The sequence below is a fragment of the Salvia splendens genome, chromosome 16, assembly GCF_004379255.2.
Source record: "Salvia splendens isolate huo1 chromosome 16, SspV2, whole genome shotgun sequence".
NCBI classification, from domain to species: domain Eukaryota; kingdom Viridiplantae; phylum Streptophyta; class Magnoliopsida; order Lamiales; family Lamiaceae; genus Salvia; species Salvia splendens.
In genome coordinates this window covers 12831493-12837492 of record NC_056047.1, presented here as the reverse complement: position 1 = coordinate 12837492, position 6000 = coordinate 12831493, and the positions used below count along the sequence as shown (strand labels likewise).

The 6000-nt window shown below is 42.1% G+C and overlaps 1 pseudogene; it reads left to right on the top strand.

The window, feature by feature from the left end:
* The first annotated feature begins 20 nt into the window (after positions 1 to 20).
* On the top strand, positions 21 to 2063 carry LOC121769811 (annotated as a pseudogene).
* Positions 2064 to 6000: the final 3937 nt, after the last annotated feature.

The following is a 6000-nucleotide window of genomic DNA, read 5'->3' as shown; positions in this document are numbered from 1 at the left end:
CGCTCCTCCAACTCTATAAGTAGAGACACCATTCCACTGGACTCTCACAAAAGCCAAAGCTAAAGAAAAAATCAAATCTTCCTTCCAAATGGCGTCCGTGGTTAGCAGCAACGAACACTCGGGCTCCTCTGACAACCACTGCAACCCCTTCCCTGCCGCCACGAAGGACCACCACCAGCCCCTGCCGCGGCACCCAGAGGACCCTGCGGCGGCCCTAGCCAATTCCCGCCACGAGTTTGGTGAGCACGGCGGAGTGAACATGTCGATCGAGGCCTCAGCCACCTTCACCGTGATGGAGCCTGAGACGATGCGTCGCATGTTCACCGGCGAGCTCGGCCCCGACCGCGACTTCTTCTTCTACAGCCGCCACTTCAACCCCACCGTGCTCAACCTGGGCCGCCTCATGGCGTCCCTCGAGGGTACGGAGGCCGCCTACTGCACGGCCTCCGGCATGTCTGCCGTCTCGTCCGTGCTCCTCCAGCTGTGCAGCGCGGGAGGGCACGTGGTGGCGTCGCGCACGCTGTACGGCGGGACCCACACACTGCTCACGCACTTTCTGCCGCGCACCTGCAACATAACGACGTCGTTTGTCGACATCCGCGACCATGAGGCGGTGCGGAGTGCCATGGTCCAGGGAAAGACTAATGTGCTCTACTTTGAGACCATGTCTAATCCTACGCTCACTATCGCTAACGTGCCATAGCTCTGCAGGATGGCGCATGATAAGGGGATCACAGCCGTCGTCGACAACACCTTCGCTCCCATGTTCGTCTCTCCGGCCAGGCTCGGCGCGGACATCGTTGTGCACAGTATGTCCAAGTTCATTAGCGGTGCCGCTGATTTAATCGCGGGTACAATTTTTTCCCCTTTAATCTGCTTATTTCCATACCATAATTAGTGAAAAATGATGTTTACTTCTCTAAATAGAACTGTATCATAAAGTTAAAGTTGTCCTGTACTCAAAATGAAAAAAATACTCGTTTCTGTTGACTTAACCATGACTAACCAAGCTTAATAAATCCGGATCCAAGAAAAAGCATGATTCTTTATTTTTTGTAATCCCCCACTCGTGAGTAAATTTTTTTGGCCTTTCTTTATAAGTTAAGTTGCGATGTGTCGGCTAGTAAAAAAGCGTTTGTCTAGAGTTGATGGTATCGAAACCGAATCATGGCCGGGGACCATATGCCATGATGTCCTTATTGGTTATTTGGCTCCATCGGGTAAACGATAATTTAAAATAAGTGACTTAAAAGAAAAAAAAGAAGGCAGTGCACAACTTTAATTTGTCCATAAATTCTGTACAACCAATCCAGTTATTTAGTCTAATTCATACTAATATGAATCTAACAATAAAATAAAACACAGGCGCAGTGTGTGGACCAGAAAGCTTTGTGAACTCATTGATGGACACTCGTGACGGGAGCTTGATGCTGCTGGGGCCGACGATGAACCCGAAAGTGGCGTTCGAGTTGGCGGGAAGGCTCCCTCACCTAGGGCTGAGGATGAAGGAGCACTGCAACCGCGCCCTGGTGTACGCCACGAGGATGAAGAAGCTCGGGCTCAAGGTCATCTACCCGGGTTTGGAGGACCACCCGGACCACGCCACGCTCAAGTCAATGGCGATCAAGGAGTATGGGTACGGAGGGCTCCTATGCGTGGACATGGAGACGGAGGAGAGGGCAAACCGGCTAATGAAACTGCTCCAAAACTGCAGCCAATTCGGGCTTGTGGCGGTGAGCTTGGGATACTACGACACCCTCATGTCGTGCTCGGGGAGCAGCACGAGCAGCGAGCTGAGCAAGGAGGAGAAGGAGCAGTCCGGGATCTCGCCCGGGCTGATTAGGATGTCCATCGGTTTCAACGGCACGTTGGAGCAGAAGTGGAGCCAATTCGAGATGGCGCTGTCCAGAATGCAGGATTCCACTAAGGTGTAACTGCGTGGAAGTGGAACCACTACTTTTTTTCTCCTTTATATGATTATCTCTGTGCCTTAATTCCCCAACCAAAAATAAGGAAAATGGCAAATAAAAAGGAGAATCAAAAGATATATTGTTTTATTATCATATCTTATTTTATTATAAGCATAGGACATTATAATCATTGACCATTGTGGGATATTTTTAAAAAATAAAAAGTTTTGTATTTTAGTTTAACCAAAAGTAAACGAAATGGAAAATTTAATGTTAGAGACTCGTCTTTTTCAATTTCTATCTAAATATATTGATAAGAAAGTTAAATTTACGCTACAGTCACTAGGGATGTCAATCGGGCCGGTCCTAATCGGGTTGCGGGTCAATCGGGTGCGCGCTAATCGGGTTGTGAATTCTTTCGGGTGGTAAAAGTTCAACCCTAACCCTAAAAGCTCAGGTTTCGGGCTGGCCCAGCGAGTTAATCGGGTTGCTACCGATAAGATTAACATGCGATCAATCCAATAAATAATTATGAAAATTAGTTATATTCATAAAATGTAAATATTTAATATGATAAATTTGAGATATACGGTCAAACTCAATCATAAACATGATCAAATACTAATATTTGAGATATTTCGTGAAATTTTAATGCATGTTTTAGAAATTTAAATATTTTTTTAAAGTGAATTTGAAGTTTTTAATTTATTTATCAATTATTATATTAATAAAAATTTAATATATAATTTGTATATTTAATATAAAATTGAAAGTTATTTTTTTAGTTATCTATATTATAAAATTAATCAATGAAGTGTCGAATTAAGAGTAAAAATAGAATAATAGAAATTTTATCGGGTTTTCGGGTCTAGCCCTAACGTGTCGCGGGTTAATTGGGCGGGCTAATCGGGCTAGAAATTTCCAGTCCTAACCCTATAAATTTGACGGGCTATTCGGGTCAACCTCGGGTTGCGAGCTACATTAACCTACCTATCCGTCACCAAAAGAAACACAACACATTGGTTAGGCCATCCACAATGCTGTTCCCCCACCGTTCCTAAACTGTTCCTTAAACTACTATTTGCGGGCCCCACTGTACTTTTTTACTCCATTCCTTAACTAAGGAACGAAACCTGCAACCCTCTGTTTCTTATCCGTTCCTTAACCGTTCCTTAAATTACTATTTATTCAATTTCATTTTTATTTTTATTTCCAACCCAATTCAATTAAAACAAACACACTTCATTAAAATTAAAATAAAATTACAACTTAAAATTCAAAAAAATAGAAAAAGACATAATTAAAATCCTAAAAAAATAAAAAATGACATAATTTAAAATACAATTTTATAGAGAAAACCAAGAATGAGTTTGTCCCACATCGAAAGTGGAACATAAAACATTCAAGGATGTCTCTATAAAATATAGATAACCAAGAATGAGTTTGTCCCACATCGAAAGTGGAACATAAAACATTCAAGGATGTCTCTATAAAATAGAGATAACCAAGAATGAGTTTGTCCCACATCGAAAGTGGAACATAAAACATTCAAGGATGTCTCTATAAAATAGAGACAACCAAGAATGAGTTTGTCCCACATCGAAAGTGGAACATAAAACATTCAAGGATGTCTCTATAAAATAGAGACAACCAAGAATGAGTTTGTCGAAAGTGGAACATGAAACATTCAAGGATGTCTATATAAAAGAGAGACAACCAAGAATGAGTTTCATAAATTCGCAAGCCCATCAAATATATATGGGCTAATACGAATTTCTAGTATTCATTTATTTGTAAAAATTGTTTTTAAATATAAAAAATAATTTTTATAAATAAAAAATATTTTTTTAAAAATTCATTTTTTAAAAAAATGAATTTATTGCGTCAGCGTGACGACGCCCACTCGCGGGCCGGCGAGTGGGCGTCACGCACGACGCAGGGCGAGCCACGTCGCCGAAGCGCGTGGCGGCACGGACCGTGCCGCGGGTCGTGCCGTCGGCACCCGGCACGGCTTGGGAACGACACGGAGACGGAACGCACCTCTGCAACGCGTCGCGCGCCGGTTCTGTTCCGCCGGCACGAAACTCGGAACGCGGGCGGCCCGCGTTGCGGGTGCTCTTAACACGGCACCGTTACACAAAAGCCAGCGACACCTTGCCGGAGAAACCCTCACTTATCGCCACCACCGCCGCCAACGCCTTCGATCATAAGCAGAACTAAGCTCGAGAGATGACCTCGATCAACAGGACCCTAGGACTTCTGCAATTCAATTCATGGGTTTATATAGTTTCTGGAATGCTGATTAATTAGAGGAATTGAAGCCTTATGCTTAGATCTGTAATCAACTTTGATCATTTGAATGGATGTCTCATGGATTCTGATTTTACAGTTGTACATTTAAGTTTGTTGCGTTACGGATTATACTTAAATTCTGGTTGTTTATATTGTCATAATTGAATAATTGTGTCTTGGAGCTGGACATATGTTGAAAATTTGTAACACAATGGAGGTTCTAAAGTAAGGTTGAGAAAAAGTCTGTTTTTTGATATCTTCTTTATTTATAATGCAACACATGAATGTAGATGTATTTTGTAATTTTGTTGATGATTGATTGAATCCAGACGAGTTAACACAGGATGTGTTGAATGGCTGCATTGCCCATAATCAGGTATCTAAAGGGAATGACAGATAACCTTCAAAGGTTATGACTTTTATGTTTACCGAGGTTGAACTAATGCTTGCTTACAAAAATATTGACTCTTATGTTTGATTTATGGAAACTGTAATATCATGCATTAAGAATTAGTTCTATAAAATTGACACTAACTTTGATCAAAGTTTATGACTGCAGGTGAATATATATATCCAGTTTTAGTCACCAGTTCAATCCCCAATAACCTAAATGACTTTAGTCTATGTTTTTGCTTATGAATGCATTTGCACAGCTGCCTCGTTCATGCGTTTATGGTTGTTGGTTAACTTTATGTCTCTGACTTCCGAATTTCGAGCATACAATGGATTTCAGAATGTTGTCTTTGCAGTATATGTGAATCTGAGGTTTCAGATTATTTTAGTCCTTTTTAGTTCTAAACTTTACTCATAGACTTGGATTGATGAAGTGTGGAACTGGAAGTTTTCCTAATTTTATTTTAAGGTAATAATGCTGGAAGTTACCTAATATTTTCTTACTTTACTGAAATAACAAGGATAAGTTGACAGTTCTTTTATCTCTGTTTTATCTGGAGAAATTTAGCGAGATTTATCAAAATGGAGATGATGGTTGGGCGAATTTTTGATGGTAGTAAATGCAGGTAATGAATATAGATCACGACACAAGGAATTACGTGGTTCGATTTACTGAGGTAAATCTACGTCCACGGGAAGAAAGGAGGGCAAGATTGTATTGCTTGATCTGGTTTACCAGCTTACAAATACAGACTTGCTATATGTTATTTTCTGTCTAGAGAGCCCTTTTCCTATCTGATCTAAGTTCTATTTATACATTGAACTAAGATCGTGGCTTGCATCACCACTAACTAGGTCGTGGCTTACATCATCACTAATTAGGTCGTGGCTTACATCATCACTAATTAGATCGTGGATGTCGTGGAGGTCATGAGATCTTGCATGGGTCCACCACTGAATAGATCGTGTAGTGGAGGTCGTGGAGGTTCTGCATGAGTCCACTATCTCCCAGTTCGGTCGAATACTGAGACCGAACTGCTGAACTATTGCCGAGCAGCTTTTGCCGATCTGAGAGTAGAGCTTGATTGGTCGGCTTTTACCGAGCTGTAGGCTGGGGCCGAACTCTTTGGTAATGCCGAACTGATTGGTCGGCTTTTACCGAGCTGTAGGCTAGGGCCGAACTCTTTGGTAATGCCGAACTGATACTCTTCCTTGGTCTTTGGGCTGATGGGCCATCACTGCTTTTGGGCTTGTTTAGTACGTACCCCATCACTACCCCCCCCCGAAAAGCGAAGTGAATCACTTCGGCGAAGCGAGTCACTTCGGCATTCTGGATAAAGGTACGGGGGAGGCTGACGTTAGGGGACGTGCCTTGCGCGTGACTGCATTAAATGCGACAGTAAAA